Source organism: Pseudorca crassidens, chromosome 1 (genome assembly GCF_039906515.1).
Source record: "Pseudorca crassidens isolate mPseCra1 chromosome 1, mPseCra1.hap1, whole genome shotgun sequence".
Classification (NCBI taxonomy): domain Eukaryota; kingdom Metazoa; phylum Chordata; class Mammalia; order Artiodactyla; family Delphinidae; genus Pseudorca; species Pseudorca crassidens.
The window spans coordinates 58,192,109-58,212,250 of record NC_090296.1 but is presented as its reverse complement, the minus strand read 5'-3'; the positions used below and the strand labels follow the sequence as shown (position 1 = coordinate 58,212,250).

The following is a 20,142-nucleotide window of genomic DNA, read 5'->3' as shown; positions in this document are numbered from 1 at the left end:
ACATGCAGTGTCCCTTTAGTAATGTGCAGTGGGCATCTTGGCTGTGCTCATTAGGGCTCTGCAGCTGGTTTCTACAGCCTATTCTAGATCCCCGCATGCCAAACCTGGGATGAAGCTGTCACTTTTCATTATGTTACTGCACAGCTGGATTATTACTGGCTGTAGAATCTTGGGCGAGTTATTTTATCCCTTTTGCTTCAGTTTCCTCACTTACAGAATGGGGACAATAATAGTATCTAGCTCATTTGGTTACTTGAAGAATAAATGAGTTAATTCAAGGGAGGTGCTTCAGATAGTGCTTGGCATATAATGATTGTTGTATAAATAGCCATTATTGACAGTATAGCAGCAGTTTGTATCAGTCGATCCAATTAAAACTATTTTATTTGTTGACTGAAAAAATGTGCACAACCTAAAAGTTGAGAATTATGTTTTATTCCGCGGATTTTCTGAGGACTTAAGGTCAGAAGACAGCCTCTTAGATTGCCCTGTGGGACTGCTCCAAAGAGGTAAGAGAGGAGCCAGGATACACAGGAGTTTTTGCAGTAAAAACCATGTAGTCGGAACATCAAAAGATTACTGTTAAAGAAAACTCAAATTAATGAATTTTGCACTTTTCCATGTATGGGAAGATACAAGAATCTGGGCTCATTGAAATCATTCCATTGATATGCACCTTAACTGTCTAGGGCCAGTGTCCTGCTTTTTCCATCCTGAATCCCCTCAGGGTGCACAGTTGGGGGATGGCTACAGTGGCTGAAGGCTTGATGGAGGCAACATCCTTTGTGTACTGATATGGCAGGCAACATTTTTCATCCACACATTTTTTGCATTTAACTCTTCATTTTTATTATTTATCAGAGAAATCGCAAAAATACATCCTTTTTAATGATTTTTTTAAATAATTTAGATTGAAAAATTTTTTAGGGGATACTTAAGAAAGAGACTATATTACAGATCAATCTTCAAGAACTTGAAATTTGCATTCAACACTCAATGTCACCCAAAGGTCCTTACTCTCTTACCTTGGGCGATTAAATGGGTGTGTTTTCTTTGTCTCTCCTTCCCTCATGTTGTACCACTTCTGCTATCCCACGTTACTACCTACTTTAGTAACAAATCCTGGATCAACAGGAGCTTCTTAGAAGGTAGTTTTAAAAAATGTCTGTTGTTAATTACATAGGCCCTTTTGGGCTTTGCCACTGTCCCAAATAGCTTTACAATTTTCCACAAAGAATACTCTCTCCAAGCCCAAGACAGCTTTTAAAATCATAGAGAATGATTTTTTTAATGTAATTAAACTTACACATTAGAATTAGTGTCTCTCAGGTTAGAAATAAATATTTTATAACAGGTGTCTTTACCGGATACCAGCTAGAGTTTGCATAAGAATTTTATTTCCTGAAGGATAACCAAGCCAAGGACACCCTGCACTTATCTTCATTCAGTACCACTAACTTTATCTGTTGTGCTTAGCTCTGGCTTATATTCTTCTGAAAATTCCATTTATGTATAAATATAAATATAAATGTTATATATGCATATGTATCTTGGTAATTGCTTACTTTTTTTTAAAGCAATTATGCCCTGAATACATAAGAGAAGAAAAAAGTAGAAAATTAGGATGAATAATCTTGGCGACTATGTAATATAATATGTAATTTTGTCGAAAGAGCCAAATAACTAGTTTGTAAATAGTGTTGTGAGAAATGGGTAGCCAACTAGCCAAAAAAAAAAAAAAAAATCTATAACTCAAACCATTACCAAGATGAATTAGACACAACATTTGTATGTAAAATAACATAGCGAAGAAAACCTGGGACTTCCCTGGTGGCACAGTGGTTAAGAATCTGCCTGCCAGTGCAGCGGATACAGGTTCGATCCCTTGTCTGGGAAGATCCCACATGCCACGGAGCAACTGAGCCCATGCGCCACAACTACTGAGCCTGCGCTGTAGAGTGCGCGAGCCACAGCTACTGAAGCCCGCTCACCTAGAGCCCATGCTCCACAACAAGAGAAGCCACTGAAATGAGAAGCCCGCTCACCACAACTAGAGAAAGCCCGCACACGGCAGTGAAGACCCAATGCAGCCAAAAATAAATAAATAAATTAATTAATTAAAAAAAAAAAGAAAACCTGAGAAAATTTATAACCTTAAAATAGAGCAGTGCTTTATAGCCATAACTCCTAATTTGGAGCCCATAAATGGAAGAAAAACTACATTAGAAAAGTCAGTCATGTTAGAATAAAACCTGTGTAGCAAAAGTACCAAAATCAAATGCGAAGACAGGGAAAATTATTTGCCACTCATATTACAGAAATGTGCTAATATTGCAAGATTTTCTAGAAATCAAGAAGACAAAAATTAAACCCTTCCCAAAAGGGCAATCATTTAATAAAAAGAGATGGTAAAATGGCTTTTTTACAAGGGAAATTATGTCCTAATCCTACTTGTAATATCCCTCAGAATCCTAATAGATATTCAAATTAAAGCAACACAGAATTTTTAATCTTTTGGATTGACAAACATCCATAAGCCTGTTAAACCTATGCTACTGGTATGGTTATTGGTAGTAAAATAACACTCTGATGTGTTGCCTGTGAGAATGTAAATAGTATATCTTACATGCTGGATGCTTTTGCAAGATCTATAAACATTAAAACTACATGCACAATTTAACCCAGACATTTCTTCTGTCGGGAATTTAGTTCTGTTGTTGCATATGCATGAAATAATGTTTGTACAGAAATTTTCACTGTGGCATTATTGTAATAGCAGAAACAACTTAAATTTCCATAGTGTTTGATGTTTAAATCAATTAAGGTATGTCCATACAATGGAAAACTCTCCAATTCTTATAATTTAAAAAAAAAAACAATAAGGAAGCTATCTATATAAAGATTAGAAAAAAACAACCAAACTGTATTGTTAAGTTAAAATTCAAGTTACTGTCCAGTCCGTAAAGTAAATAGCATAATGCAAAAATGCAGTCCAATAAAAGTATATTTCAATACACACAAATATATAAAGAACCTCTGGAAGAATACATATTATTCAAGGTGTCATATGGGGACTGGGTGTATGAGCATAGGGATTAGAAAGAAAATTTTGCTGTTTAATTTTGTGTATGTTTTTGATTTATGAATAGCATAAATCCTTTATCTACTCCAAAAATAAATAAATTAAATTATAAAAAAGATAAATTAGGGGAAGTACCCCTTTGGGAAATTCAAAATAAAAACTTACATTTCTATAACTTACATTTTAAGCCATCTGTAACACTATTAATTTCATTTATTATTTTGGCATAGTGGACCTTTAGGCCTCTGAAGTTTATTGTTTTGAATTTCATCTCTGGTTTTATTTCATTGAGTTATAAAATCATAATTCCTCACTGGACAGGCCTGAAATTTGTTCATCATTTTTATTTTAGCAGATGGCAAAATAAGACCCAGGAAGATTACATTTGCATAATGTCAGAAAGCAAGGTAGTGGGAGAAATGGACTGAGTTTTCTATTTTATAACTTTTAGCCAGTACTTCAATGATGATGAATTCTATTACATTGCATTATCGTTGCTTATATGTTCTATTTTAGTTTTAAAAGGTTCTATTTTATTATTTTATAAAAAAGGTTGAACTGCCTTTTCTTCAAGGACAAAAGTGTTAGCAAAATGGAACATGAGAATTTCAAACTGAAGATATTAATATCTACTTTTTAAAAATTTATTATTAGTCTGTAAAGGTCATCCTTTGCTACAAAGGGAATTCATTTTCTAACATGAGAATACCTTGAAAATATAATGTCTGTAATATTTGACAGTCATGAAAAGTGATTACTATTATCACGAAATTTTATAATTTAAAAAGAGATCAAGTTCTTAATGATAATTAAGATGAGGATATGGACTTTTTTCTGAAGTCTAAAAATTAACTTAATGGGAAACTAATAGTTATTTTAGCCTAAAAATGAAGACTAACTCACTAGCATTTTTCTCTTTAAAATATTTCCCTTGGGGCTTCCCTGGTGGCGCAGTGGTTGAGAGTCCGCTTGCCAATGCAGGGGACACGGGTTCGTGCCCCGGTCCGGGAAGATCCCACATGCCGCGGAGCGGCTGGGCCCCTGAGACATGGCCGCTGAGCCTGCGCGTCCGGAGCCTGTGCTCCGCAGCGGGAGAGGCCACAACAGGGAGAGGCCCGCGTACCGCAAAAAAAAAAAAAAATTTCTCCTTTTTCCCACTCCTAACAATTCTGTTTGCTGCCCTTCCATCTTAGATACCAGCTGCTTTAGCTTGTTTATTTCTCTTTGTTCATCCTAGTCTCTCTTCAAGCAATTAATCCTTGTTTCTTTCACTCCAGTACCTCTTTCAACAATCCACCTGTTTGCAAACAAGATTACTAAATAAATCTTTCTAAAACATCACTTTGTAGTATCACTTCCAAACCCAGGAAGCTCTAATAACTCACAATATGTGCAAGAGAAATCACATACTTCAGAGACAAATCTTGATTAAAAACCTATTTATTCAACATCTAGCCATGTGCATGGTCTACCCAGACTTATTTCCTCTATTCTTAAAGCTACTGTTTCTGGAAACCAGAAGTTCAATTTATTTTCAAGTTCTGGCTTTACTAGTTGACCAAGTGGAAATACTTATTCTCTAATGCCACAGTGTCCTTATTTGTAAAATTGGGATGATAAGTGTAGTTACTTCACTAGATGTTGTTAGGATTAAGTGAGGTTAATACATGTAAAATGTTTTTGAAATGTATTTGACATGTGGTAGGTACTCTACAAATATTAGCTATTTTTATCCCTTCTTCCTTGAAGACTCAAGGTTGTGTTTGACTCCTCCCTTAGGTTCTTCTGTGTCTCATGTAAGATTCTATTCCTTCTCCTCTCCATTTATTCAAATTCTGTCCTTCCTTCAGATCGCACTTTAAGTGCCTTTTTAAAAATCAATTAATTAATTTACGGCTGCGTTAGGTCTTCATTGCGGCGCACGGGCTTTCTGTCGTTGCAGCGAGCAGAGGCTACCCTTCGTTGTACACGGGCTTCTCATGGCGATGGCTTCTCTTGTTGTGGAGCATGGGCTCTAGGCGCACGGGCTTCAGTAGGTGTGGCACGCGGACTCAGTAGTTGTGGCTTGCGGGCTCTAGAGTGCAGGCTCAGTAGTTGTGGCTCACGGGCCTAGTTGCTCTGTGGCATGTGGGATCTTCCCAGACCAGGGCTCAAACCCGTGTCCCCTGCATTGGCAGGCAGATTCTTAACCACTGCGCCACCAGGGAAGTCCCTAAATGCCTTCTTTTAGACACAGACTTCTCTTTGCCCTCAGCCAGGCACCTAATATCATTGGACTGCAAATTTCACTTAGCCCTTGATCAAATACTTCCCAGGAGAAGAGATCATGTTTTAATTATTTTATTCTATCTAAAACCTGGGTACTCAAGCTTGTCTCACAAATAGTTAGAATGAATAAAGCAACAATTTTTTTACATGTTGTGCCTCTCTTCTGGACCCAACTTGAAAAAAGTCTCTTCATCATCCTGGCAACCTAAATGAATGTCTTTTTATTTTATGTGACACTCAATTGGGTGTTCTTGAATACAAGAATTTTTTCACTGAGATTTGTGGATGGGCTTCAGTAGGGCCACAAAGCCTCTGAAATTATAGAATTTGCGGTGTATGAATATGTTTATTTTCTCCAGGAGAAGTGGTAGGCCCACAAAATATTAGGAACCATTTTTAGTAATTTGTTTTTACCCATATGTGTTTAATATGTAGGGATGAAACTAATAATATTCTATTCTATCAATAATGGATATTCCATCATGTTATGGGCATATATCTTGTCTTTTTCTTCTATTCCATGCTTTCAATGCAATATATGCTACTTTTGATGAGTTAAGTATATAAGATTATTACGAATCTGTTATTCATTGTAACTCACAATTTTAAGGCCTAAAGGAATAGTCCTGTTTGATTTTTCACATTTGACCAAATGGAATTAGTGCTTTAAAAAATAAACGGTGGTTTATTGACTTCCAGGATGATGAAGTAAGGAGCAAAACTCCCCAGCAAAACAAGTTAAGTAAAATTACAAAATGTTATCAATGTAATGTCTGTGGAAACTACCCTGAGGGCATAGAGCAAATGAGAAACATCCATTCAATAATGTCTACTATATCTCTGTAAGTACAGTGAGAGACTGTGGCGTTTGAGCCACGACTAGCTCCATTACCCCCATTACCACTCAGCTCCATGTTATGGAAGCCCTACTATGAGCCTAAGCAGCCAAGAAGCTAAAGGCTCCCTTTCCCCTATATCTCAGTCTGAAATTACGGTTTCACCCTGAGAGGCGTTTTATGATTAGTAGTTGCAAGGTATTCTCTTTTCAATCCTTTTATTTTCAACCTATGTTTTTAGCTTGTTATTGTCTAACAAGATCTCCTTTAATTAGAGTGTTCTTTGTTTTCTGTGTCTCTGTTCCTCCTTGTTTGTCTTCTGTATTAACTGAACGTTCTTAAATATTCCATTTTATTTTCTCTATTGACTTTTTATCTGCAAGTACACATCTGTTATATTTTTGTGATTGCCTTAGAGTTTGTGATTCATCTTTAATGCCAATCTTTAACATTCATCATACTATCTATCCAATATAATTTTCTATGCTTTGTACAATTATTGTTATGTATTTTACATCAACATGTTCTATAAACTCCAAAATACATTGTTATTATACTTTGGTTTAAGAAGTCAATAATCTTTTAAAGAACATTCTTCTTGCAATCAGAAGTAGAAGTCTTCTTGTTAATTTTGTTTGGTTATCTTATAATTACCATGAGACGTGATATGCCCCTGTGATTATGGATTCGTCTGTTTCTCCTTTGAGTTCTATAAATTTTTGCTTAAATATTTTAAGGCTATATCATTAAACGCTGAGATTTTGCTATTTTTTAATATTTCCCTTGTGTATTGATTCATTGTTGTTAAATTTTACTCTATCTGCATTAAAGCCTTTTGCTTGAAAATATACTTTTTCTGATATGGCTTCACCAGCTTTTTTTGGTGGGGGAGTTATCTTTTTCCATCCTTTTATTTTCAACTTTTCTATGTCCTCCAACTTAAGGAATAACTGTTATATACAGAATAAGATATTTTAAAGAGTGTCTCAATCTTTGTCTATATTATAGACAAGGTGAGTTATTAAAAATTTCTGAAGTTAAAAAAAGCAGTAGGAGATTTATCACAGTAGAATTAGGCTATGTCATTTCTTAAGGCAGGGAATGAGTCTAGAGAAATCATAAAATTATCAAAATTTAACACATATTTTGAGATACTGGTTTCCTGGAAAATTGTAGAGGTTAGGGGAAAAAATTAAACAGAATTTTGTGTACGAAGGGAATAGTTGTAAATATTTTTTACTTTTTTCCTTTTATCCAGTTTTATTGACACTAACGTGACATATAGCACTGTATAAGTTTATGGTGTGTAGCATAATGACTTGGCTTACATATACTGTGAAATGATCACCACAATAAATTTAGTGAACATCTCTCATCTCATATAAATTTAAAAAAAAGAAAAGAAATGTTTTTTTCCTGTGTGATGAGAACTTATAGGATCTACTCTCTCAACAACTTTTCTGTGTCATACAGCAGTATTAACTATAGTTATCATGTACATTACAACCTCAGTACTTATATATTTTATAACTGAAAGTATATAACGTTTGACCACCTCCAGTTTCCCACCCCCTGCCTCTGGTAACAATAAATCTGATCTCTTTTTCTAGGAGGGTTTTAAAAAAAGTTTTTATTTTTTGATTCCACGTATCAGTGAGATGATACAGTATTTTTTTCTTTGTCTGACTTATTTCAGTTTAGCATAATGCTCTCAAGGTCCATCCATGTTGTCACAAATGTCAGCATTTCCTTTTGTGTGGCTGAGTAATATTCCATTGTATACTTAATGTTTTATTTGAAAACAGAGGAGGGTATAAATTTACACTAAGGTGATGGGCAAATTTGAGAACTGTGTAAAACACATTTCTTAAGACAAAGATATCACAAAAAAAGAAAATTACAGGCCAATATCACTGATGAAAACATGCAAAAATCCTTAACAGAATACTAGGAAACTGACTCCAACAATACAGGAAAACGATCACACAATGATCAAATGGGATTTATCAAGGGATACAAGAATTTTTCAATATCCGCAAATCAAACAGTGTGATACACCACATTAACAAATTGAAGATTAAAAACCATATGATCATCTCAATAGATGCAGAAAAAGCTTCTGACAAATTCAACACCCATTTATGATAGAAACTTCAGAAAGTGGGCATAGAGGAACACACCTCAACATAATAAAGGCCATGTGTGGCAAACCCACAGCTAACATCATACACACAAACAGATCGAAAGATATACTGTGTTCTTGGATTGGAAGAATCAATAATGTTGATTCTACCAAAGGCAAACTATAGGTTCAATGCAATCCCTATCAAATTACCTATGGCTTTTTTCATAGAACTAGAACAAAAATTTTTAAGATTTGTATGAAAACAAAAGACCTTGAATAGTCAAAACAATCTTGAGAAAGAAGAATGGAGCTGGAGGAATCACACTCCCTGACTTCAGACTATACTACAAAGCTACAGTAATCAAAATAGTATAGTACTGGCATGAAAATAGACATATAGATCAATGGAACAGGATAGGATGCCCAGAAATAAGCCCATTCCCTTATGGTCAACAACTTATGGTCTACAACTAAGGAAGCAAGAATATACAGTGGAGAAAAGGCAGTCTCTTCAATAAGTGGTCCTGGGAAAACTGGACAGCTACATGTAAAAGAATGAAATTAGAACATTCTCTACCACTGTATACAAAAAAACACCTCCAAATGGATTAAAGACCTAAATAGAAGAATGGATACTATAAACTCCTAAAGGAAACATGGGAAGAACACTCTATGACATAAATCGCAGCAATATCTTTTTGGGTCCATCTCCTAGAGTAATGGAAATAAAAGCAAAAATAAACAAATGGGGCCTAATTAAATTTAAAAGCTTTTTCACAGCAAAGGAAACCATAAACAAAATGAAAAGACAACCTACGGACTGGGAGAAAATATTTGCAAATGATGTTACTGACAAGAGATTAATTTTCAAAATATAGTAAGTCCCCTATATATGAATGAGTTCTGTTCTGAGAGCACATTCGTAAGTCCAGTTTTTTCATAAGTCCAACAAAGTTAGCTTGGGTTCCCAACTAACACAATTGGCTATGTAGTACTGTACTGTAATAAGTTTATAATACTTTTCACACAAATAATACATAAAAAACAAACACACAAAAATAAAGAAAACATTTTTAATCTTACAGTACCTAGAAAGATACTGTAGTACAGTGCAACAGCTGGCATACGGGAGCTGGCATTGAGTGAACAAGCAAGAAGAGTTACTAACTGGAGGAGGGAGAGGCTGCAATTTCACTCACGCTTTACGTGATTGGATGTGCGAACGCATGTTCACATCTTTGAAAGTTCACAACTTGAAGTTTCGTATGTAGGGGACTTACTGTATACAAACAGCTCATACAGCTTAATTAAAAAAACAAACAAACAAACAAAAATCAACAATCCAATCAAAAAATGGGAAGAAGACCTAAATAGACATATCTCCAAAGAAGACATACAGGTGGTCAATAAGTACATGAAAAGATGTTCAGTATGACTAATTATTATTATTATTTTTTTTGCGGTACGCAGGCCTCTCACTGCTGTGGCCTCTCCCGTTGCGGAGCACAGGCTCCGGATGCGCAGGCTCAGTGGCCATGGCTCACGGGCCCAGCCGCTCCGCGGTATGTGGGATCCTCCGACCGGGGCACAAACCCGTGTCCCCTGCATCGGCAGGCGGACTCCCAACCACTGCGCCACCAGGGAAGCCCCAGTATGACTAATTATTAGAGAAGCAAATCAAAACTACAATGAGGTATCACTTCACACCAGTCAGGATGGCCATCATTTAAAAGTCTACAATAATAAATGCTGGAGAGGGTGTGGAAGAAAAGGAACCCGCCTGCACTGTTGGTGGGAATGTAAATTGCCACTATGGAGAACACTATGGAGGTTCCTTAAAAAATAAAAATAGAGTTACCATGTGATCTTGCAATCCCACCCCTGGGTATATATCCAGAGAAAACTCTAATTCGAAAAGATACATGCACCCCAATGTTCACAGCAGCACTATTTACAATAGCCAAGTTGTGGAAGCAACCTAAATGTCCATTGACAGATGAGTGTATAAAGAAGATACGGGGTGTGTGTGTGTGTGTGTGTGTGTGTGTGTGTGTGTATAATTGAATATTACTCATCTATAAAAAGTGAAATAATGCCTTTTGCAGCACCATGGGTGGACCTAGAGATTATCATATTAAGTGAAATAAGTCAGACAGAGAAAGATAAATATCATATGATATCATTTATCTGTGGAATCTAAAAAAAAATGATATAAACGAAGTTATTTACAAAACAGAAATAGACTCACAGACATAGAAACAAACTTATGGTTACCAAAGGGGAAAGCTGGGGGCGGGGGGCGGAGATTAATTAGGAGTTTGGGATTCACATATACAAGCTACTATATATAAAATAGATAAACAGTAAGGACGTACTGTGTAGCACAGGGAACTATACTCAATATCTCATAATAACCTATAATGGAAAATAATCTGAAAAAATATATATATACATATATATAACGGAATCAATTTGCTGTATACTTGAGAATAACACAACATTGTAAATTAACTATACTTCAAAAAAAAATTGTGTAACGCAAGAGTAACCTATGAAAAATTAAGGGAAGGAAGGGTATAGGAGAACCTGGATAGTTTACATTCTGAAACACTTTCTTTGAACTAGGTAGTTAACATTGTCAAATGCTATAGAATCTTCTTATTGAAGTATGTTGCTAGAGCAAGCAGCTTTCGGTTCACCTAGGAACTTCATCAGATTTATCATTTTTAAAAATTTGCAGAGTGATATTTCTGTACCTTGCTTGCCTATTAGTATTACCTGGGGAATCTTAGAAACTCCACTCTGCAGGCTGTATACCTCAGACCAAATCAGAGTCTGTAGGTTTGAGATTCAAGAATCAGTATGTTTGAAGCTCCCCAGGTGGTTCTCTTTTGCAGCCAATGTTGGGATCTAATGCTATAGGGACATGGAAGAGAATGAAGACTGAACTAGAAAATTAAAGGCAAAAAGACCTGGGGAGGATTTCAGAGGCTGGATTCTAGTCTTTGTTCTGTTATTGAGAGATAATCATTTATTCTTTGTGAAATCAGTTTTCTCTTTATATCTTTTTAAAATTTTATTCAGCAAATATTTATTAAGGGCATACTTTGTGCCAGACATCATAAGGGGAGTTAGACTTATGATCTCCACATCCCTTCCAATTCCTAAATTATATGATTTCACTGTCTACAGTTTATAAATTAGGAGATAATTGGCAATACAATATATTGGCAGCAATCATCTATATAGGATCAGTGTGTGAATGCGTGGTATAATGTTTGCTGGTTAAAACTGTTCAAGGAATTGAGTATGCAGTACTGGTCAGAAGCATCTATTGTATCAAAAATGGAGAAGCAATCAAAGTTAGTTTGTAGAAATAACACTGGATAAAACTGATAAAGTTATTAGAGTATAAGTTGAGAGTTCGAGAAAAGACAAAACAGAAAAACGTAGACGACAGACTTGCAAATTTTTCTTTTTTCATTTTTACCACCAGAGAGCTAAGGAGAAATGAATCATCTCAAACATTAATGTACACAGCAATCACTTGAGATATTTTGATAAAATGAAGATTCTGGGGTGGTAAGGCTACCCTAGTAAGTCTCTGGGGTTGGACCTAAAATTCTGCTTTTCAAACAAACTTCCAGGTGATGAAATGCTGCTGGTATGAAGACCACAGAGCAGTGAGGAGCTGGAACTCAGTTGTATGATACAAGTAGAGCAAGAGTCTTGCTAAAGGTAACCTGCTCATGCTTCTTTTTGACTTGCCTTAGTAACTGCCCCTCATCAAGATAAGGACACCACTTTTAAAAATCCACATGAAAATGAGACAAACTCTAGCTACAGAGCAGCAACATGTCAAAATAATATGAGGGGGGAGTTTGGGGGAAGAGAATCTGTAGTTCATGAAGGTACCGTTATTTCAGGAAAAAGTTGGTTCGTCTTTAAAAGAGTTAATAGGACATATGAGATTAGGGAACTTCTAGGGTACCGGAGCGCTGTTTTATTTCCAACTGCCTTTGGTCATAGTCGGTGTAAAACTCCACATACTTCATGAATGCATTTCCTCACCTATCTTTTGTGACATTAATATTGCATGGAAGAGAGCCTTACAGAGAACAGGGTTATTGCGTCAATACCAGATACTAATCAGGAAATGACTTGCACTTCATATGCAGATATAGTCAACAGTGCAATGGCAAGGAGGAATATTACAGAGAGCACTGAAAGAAATAAAATAAGAACATTAAAGTTGGGAGTAAACCATGTAAAGAGAAAAAGAACCATTTTTGTCTGTTTTAAGGATGAAAAAAACTGAAGGGGGAAAGTGTATCAGTGGCCTCTTCACATTAGGAAAATAGGAAGAATATCTGTCAAGATATAGAAAAAGAAGGAGAGTATTAACAGATCAGGAAAAAAGTAATCAGTAAGGCATTACTAAAGAACTTTTAAAGCAACATTAAGATTCTGTTTGCTACTAGACACATAAATTTCTGGTGGAATAGATGCATGGTGTTGATGCTTCCTCCATCTATGCTTTGCAGCCCAGGGAATGGAGAAGTAGATGAATGTGTGTAGAAAGGGAATGGTGACTATTGTTGATAGTATTACAGAACCTAATTGTGGACAGGAGTAAGGATTGCATGGCTGACCATCCATTTTAGGGGAAACACAGGTAGCTAGAAAAGAGCCGGTGAGTTGAGTGAATTAGAAGGAACTTTAGTTTGAAGTTTCTGATGAATGAATGCAAAGGGGTAAATGTGTAACTTTGTGAGGTATGGGAGTGAAAATATGTGTGAAACCTTGGGATAGGAATACAGTATGAGATGTCAAGTTACCATGGTTGTGCAAGGTGTAGATGACTGATGTGGAGTGAATATTATCATAAATGGCCTGAAGGAGAGAAGGGTTTTCAAACCACGATGCTGTGAAGCTCCACAATGTGATTATTAAAGTTAGTATAGATATTTGCAAATGTGGGATGGAAGAGAAGCACATAAGCTGGCTCTTGAATTTGTCAAGGAGGGAGAAAAAAATGGATCCAAGAGTTGAGGGTTTGAAGAGTAGTATAATAATAATATCATAGATTAATAGGGTTGGGAAGGAATTTAGAGCTAATACAGTCCAATGCTCATAATTTTTAAATGAGGAGGCTCATAATCAAGAAGGTAAATTACTTATCTGGGAAAACAAATCTCTTAGTAGACGGTTGGGATTAGAATATAAGATGATCGACCTCTCCTGTTCTTTGTAGTGGTGAAATGATGGCAGTGATTTTGCTGATAAGGCCTTAGGTGTACACCCCAAGGGCTTACTATAGACAGGAACTTTGCTCATAGGTAAGGCAAAGCAAAAAGGTAAAATGAATGTTTGATTGTAATCCCCCCTCCAGAATGTTAACTCCACAAGGGCAGCAGTTTTTATCTCATTTTCCCCCTGGTATACCCCTGATAACATATTTGGTACTCAACGTCTATCTGCTGGATACATGAATAAACACATTTTTAAATTTAGGATTTGCTAATCAGCTAGCTACTACTGTAGAACTATGACTCTGCTAAGGGAAGTGTTTTTTGGATACTTATCACTTCAAGTGCTAGACATTGATGGACAATAGGAATAGGTAACACTAACTGAACATACACTGTGAACTACATGGTGTACATATTTTTTCATCCACTTAACAACTCTTGGAAGTAATTATTATAACACAGGGCCTCTAATCTTCTATTTAAAGTATTTCCTACTACTAAAGCCCAGTCCACAAAGATATGGTGACCTTATGGGCAGAACTTACGGAAGATAATTTATAAGGAGGATTAAGGATTCTCTTGGGCGAGAATGTCTCCTGAAACAAAGAAGATTCCAGGTCAACATAGGTTCATCAAAAGCCATTATTTATCAAATGGGAGGTTCTGATTTGATAGGTAAATCCTTGACCTGTCCCCAGATCAGCTGCATAGATCCATGTGTTTCCTTTTGGCCGAGAGAAAGCCTGTTGCAGTAAACAGTGTAATACTCAGAAAAATGAGCAATATGATGAGGAGATTAAAGTCCCTCAACTCTTTGGACACAGACCACCAAAACGATCCATTATTGAGAAGGCTCAGGTGATAGCATCGTAGACATAAGAGGGAAAAGTTGAGCTTAGCACACTAATCTGAAAGTCTGACCTCTCAGCTTGGCCCATGGACCAGCAGCTTCAGCATCATCTGGGAACATTCAGAAAAGCAGAACCTCAATCCCCACCCCAGGTCTGCTGATTCAGAAACTGAATTTTAACAAGCACTCCACCTTAAAGTTAGGGATACCTGGCCAAGCAGTTAATTGAAGTGGAACCTAGTAGAACAGTGGCAATGTCAAGGAGAACAGACTTGCACACAAGTAGATATAAGACTTATTCTTAAGATTGTGTGCTGATCTGGTAGATGGATAAAGATGCTACATGTGCAGGCGAGGGAGAATCTAGATAAAATCTTGGTAATTATTATTAACATGACTCCATCCTTGTAAACATAAGTCAGTGAAGCCTAGGAAAAAACTGAGGTTTTGTCTATTTTACAAATGAAGATACCACAGCTCAAAGAAGTTAAGTAACTTGCTCAAGGTGACACAGGGAGTCTATGTCATTTCCATTCTATTGCCAGTATTTTAAATGAGAAGTGACCTGGCTATCAGGAAGCACACCCTTACCATCTTCTTTCCCATAAGGAGCCAGGAGAGACAATATGGCCTTTTCATAATGAGCATTTGGGCAAGATGGCTGTTCAGGTTTAGGAAATGCCAAGTTTCTACTAAAGCAAAAAAAGGTGGAGACGGAAAATGTAAAAGTTTGGTGGTGAAAAGGACTCAGTTGATTTGAAAGGTCACAAAAGAGACTGAGTTGACTGAAATGGTAGTTACAAAGTAGGAGTTCCGAGCATACATAGCTCACTCTGATAGCATACCTGAGAATGATAGCAGAAGATCAGAGATTAGAGGCATCCAGTAGTAGTGAAGGTGGCAAAGTGGTGAAGTGACTGACAAGGATGAAGATAGAGGGGAGGGAGGAGTGTTGGCAAGAGAATGATTAAACAGTAAATCAGGCATCTCTTATATAGTCCACACTTAAATTAAATCGCATAAAAAATTGGCACAACACATATATACTGACTAGAATTCTGATTATAAATAGACCAGCTTCTATTCATGGCTCAGTGTGTTTTATAAGCATAATCACATTAATTTGCACAGTGCTCCCTGGAGGCCAGTGAATAGACAATGGTACTTAAATATATATATTTCCTATCTCTCAACTGAGAGGAAGGAAGAACTTGATGAAACAGCTCACTTCTCCCAAGCTGAAATAGTTCAAAGTATATTTTTATAGACTCTAAGTAAGCCAGCTACCTTTTCAAACCATGATAGTCTTGTACTTTTGTCAAATTCCAATGTCTGATTTAATTATTGGAAGATCCTTTTAGATCTCCTGGTAAGACTTAAAGAAGAAAGAAATGAAAATTCAGGTTTAAAAATCAGGAATATTTTAAGACTGTAGTGTAGCCACCAAAGGCTGATGATGATGTCAGCATTTATCTACAAATGAAATATAGTTGTATAATTAGTTAGCAATTAAACAATTTAATTATTTTAATTACTTGAATTATTTCTTCCAATCTATTTAATATGGATGATAGGTAGTGATATTTGATGATGAGTTCTGATTTATACACCATCTGATTTTATTGTGATGAGAAATTTAATATAATTAATAGTTGCCTCAAAATGGCTCCTTCTTAGAAGAAAACTTTTCTACAAACTAGCAATGGATTTTTTTGCTTTTACTCCTGAACAATCAAATAATTCTCCAGGCCCATGAAAGAAAAACTTGTTGTCTGCTTGTAAAAATTGCATTAATTATTACAATCTATTGGACCAGTTTTCTTTTTCAGTACATTTCTTCCATTAAACTGAGTGGCCTTCAGAGCAGTGACAGTAAGACAGTGCTCTTTTCCAGCTAAAGTGTTTTCTTTTTTAAAAGGGCAGCAACACACAGCAGTTTTGTCATCTTTCCTTTGGGAGAATGACTATTTATAAATACTTGTCTAGAATACTGTGCATGTTTCCCAGAGTAAATGCCCCAGATTTGGTGATCATTTCATGGTAAAAGTCTTTGGAAATCAGCACACTTCCTTTTCCAAAGATGATGCTGCCATGTGGTATAGTAGATGTCAGCATTTTAACAGCATTATTATGACTATTTAAAGGTTTTTTTCACATTCTGATAGTGTAGAGTTTTTCTTTGGAGAACTTTGACCTTCATGTATTTTGGTTTCTTAATTAAAATTGGTGGTGCATATCCTATACCTTACAACAGACACTGCAAACAATATCTAAGCCCCTCTTTGACTTTTCAGAATACTTAATTCTTACCTGAATTAAAACTCAGTGTATCAATGTGGAGTGTCTTTCATACTGAAGTGCTTTCTCCTCTGATCAATTCCAAGTCTTCTCTCTGAAGTAGGAGAAAGGGAGGATACCTGAATGGAGATTGTATCTCCCTTTTGCCTACTTAAATGTAGATGATTGATACTGTTCCATTCTCTGGGGTCAGAGGAGAATGTACATCTTTTTAATAATCTAATATAGGAGAGCTACTGCATTTTCAGATTTGACTCTCCTGGGGACAAACCTGTACTTTTCTTCCTCTTTCTGTGTTTTCCCTATGCTTATTGCTAGCCTAAGTGTTCATGATGGCATTACTCCATCTTCAGGGTCATAAGGGATTGGATATCTTTTTGTCTTTCAGTATATATGGAAAGTGAAATATTTCCAAATTTGACTCTCCTAGGGACCAGCCTTAATATTTAATTCCTTTTTGCTTGAACTAGATGGAGCCCCTACTTATGCTTAGAATTAAGTACAATTTACATCATTTTAAAGATCTTTACTGTCTCCACGGAAAATGAGGTGACTTCTTCCGATCAGTCTGACATGCATTCTATTAATGAAACTTACTTAACAACCATCTACATAGTGGTTGTTAAAGTCTGGTAATAGATGATTCACATGGATGTGGGAAAATGGGACATCAGACATGGTTAGCCACAAGGCTGCATGATACATACATGGTCCCTAGAGCACAGGGTTCTGAGGTACATTCACATTGAGAAGTGGTATTTTAGAAGGCATTTTGGCATCAAGTTAGGTCCCAAAGTAATGTGTTTCTGGTTGAAATTTTAATCAGTATATCTGATCTAAAGAGCTAGATTAGTGTCACTTGACCTGGAAGAGGCTCTCTTTTACCTTAGTGCTATGGTTGAAAAGCTTAAAGTAATTTCTTTTCCACTTTTCTGATCCAATCACATGTAAGGTTTATCACCCCTTTTCATATTAGGAGATTTTTTCTGGAAGCCAGCCTCCAAATGTTTTAGATAGTCATGTTGAGATTCTGTTTAAGTAAATCTGAGGTGATTTTGTGCTCTTAAACTAGTCTTCAAAAGTACTTACTTGTTCATGGTTGGAAACAATTTCCAATCTGCTGGATGTCATGGTAAATTAAACCATGGAAACTCTGATTTTTAATCTGTCATTAGGCCAGTCTTATTTTAAAGACCGATTGTGTATTAGTCGGAATAAGTAGGAAGTATACAGATATGTATAAAAGGAGATTATTAGAGGAATTGGCTTACATGGTTTGGAAGCCAAGAAGTCCCACCATCTGTCGACTGCAAGGTGGCAAAACAGGAAAGCTGCTGGTGTAATTCAGTCTGAGTCCAAAAGTCTGAGAATGAGGGGGCTGATGGTGTAAATTCTGATCTGAGTCTGAATGGCCAAGAACTGGGAGTACCAGTGTCTGAGGGCAGTAGAAGATGGGTGTCTCAGTTCAAGCAAAGAGATGGAATTTGTCCTCCTTCTATTTGGGTTTGAAATGGACTGGATGATGTCTCCTCACACTGGGGAGGACCGTCTACTTTACGCAGTTCAACAATTCAAATGCTCATTTCTTCTGGAAGCAACCTTACAGATATACATGGAAATAATGTTTTACCAGCTATCTGGTATCCCTTAGCCCAGTCAAGTTGACAGATGAAATTAACCATCACAAGTGACAACCACTGCTTGTCAACTTGGCACCTATATGCATCACCTTAAACCATACTTAATCTCCAAACAGGAACAATAACAAGGTTATAATTTCACCTAACATAACTATCCTACATACAACTGAAAACACTAATCCCTCCCCCCAGATGAGGATATAAAGTCCTTGAATGATGTTTACTCTTCTCTGGACATCCTGTGACTTGAATACTATAATGTAAAATTAACGATACTTAAATACTGATATAAAGTCAGTACAGCTTATGTTACATGATAAGGGGATAATAGAAGAAAGAAAAAAAGTTGTTTGCTTAGTTATGTATATATACACACACAAACATTCGTAACAAAATAAGGAGGAAAGACTCATGATAATTAGTCCTCCTCCTTAACTAGTCACATGGTCATAAGCAGGTTTTTATAACTACTTCCTTCTATTATCCATTCTATATTCCTTTTGCCTTCAGCAAGCACCTGAGATGGTCATGGTTAATTACCTAGTAAGGTGATTCATTCTTGAAGGGTCTGGGCCATTAGTAGTTGTCCTTGGATGGGTTGTTGTACTTCTCAATAACTTTAATCACAGGTCATGGTAATACTAAGAAACATGCTAAGGGATTTCCTGTATTCCAGAAATACTCTCTCTTACCTCCATTGTGGAGTACTACCCCAATTTCACCTTGGAATTCATGATCATTTACCCCAGCCAACACTGTAACTCCTTTCCTTGCTTGATTCAGAGGTGTTAGCAGCCAAAAATAGCCAGGTAGCAGTCTTAACTTCCAGTTCAATGGAACCATTGTTGTATCTCCTGGTGGAAGCATTGCTCTCTCTGGAACTAAGATCTCCAGGCCAGTAGAGCATTAAGTCTTGGGAACAGGAATCAAAAAGTTTTCTAGTGGGTCCCTAGAGGTAATAGTAAATGGTGCCACTTCCATTTCTGCCCCGTGATTCCTGGACCTGTGAATCCTGGTTATGGGAGAAACAATGCCATATGTTGGACACTTGACTTAAAACATATGCAGCCTCCTGGAGAACCTTGCCCCAGCCCTGAAAAGTATTGTCACCTAGCTGGTGCTTATCTGTCATGGGGCCAGTCTATGTTTAAGTTAAATTGTTTGTTTGTTTTTTTAATTAATTAATTTATTTTTGGCTGCGATGGGTCTTAGTTGCTGCGCGTGGACTTTCTCTAGTTGTGGCGAGCGGGGGCTACTCTTCGTTGTGGTGCGCAGGCTCCTCATTGCAGTGGCTTCTCTTGTTGTGGAGCACAGGCTCTAGAGCGCAGGCTCAGTAGTTGTGGCTCGTGGGCTCAGTAATTGTGGCTCGTGGGCTCTAGAGTACAGGCTCAGTAGTTGTGGTGCACAGGCTTAGTTGCTCCGCGGCATGTGGGATCTTCCCAGACCAGGGCTTGCACCTGTTGTCCCCTGCTTTGGCAGGCGGATTCTTAACCTCTGCACGACCAGGGAAGCCCTGAATTGTTTTCTAAAATCCCTGTTGTATAAGTATTATTGGGGGATATCACTTAACTTTTAATATTTCAGTTGGACTTTTGGGGGGGAATTTTTCTTTTAATAGGACTTAATGCTCATGGTAACAACGTGAAGCAAAGCATGAGGATGGGGAGGTTCTCAAAAATCTGTACCTGGTTTGCTCGTAATTCCAGTCTAGTTAGTGCCATTATTTACCCAGAAATTTCTACCCTGAAAATACGACTGTCTATATTCTATATTCAAGGAGGTCATATCTCC

The 20,142-nt window shown here is 36.8% G+C and overlaps 1 protein-coding gene across 4 annotated transcripts in view; it reads left to right on the top strand.

Moving 5' to 3' along the window:
* LRFN5 (leucine rich repeat and fibronectin type III domain containing 5) overlaps nucleotides 1-20,142 on the top strand; it is a 257,343-nt gene that overhangs the window by 63,637 nt on the left and 173,564 nt on the right. For 2 of the 4 annotated variants that reach the window (XM_067737129.1, XM_067737131.1), the window contains exon 2: nucleotides 11,959-12,049. The exons of the other annotated variants lie outside the window; for them this stretch is intronic. The gene's annotated coding sequence lies outside the window, so the exon portion shown is untranslated. The remainder of the gene's footprint in view (nucleotides 1-11,958; nucleotides 12,050-20,142) is intronic. 4 annotated transcript variants of the gene reach the window in all.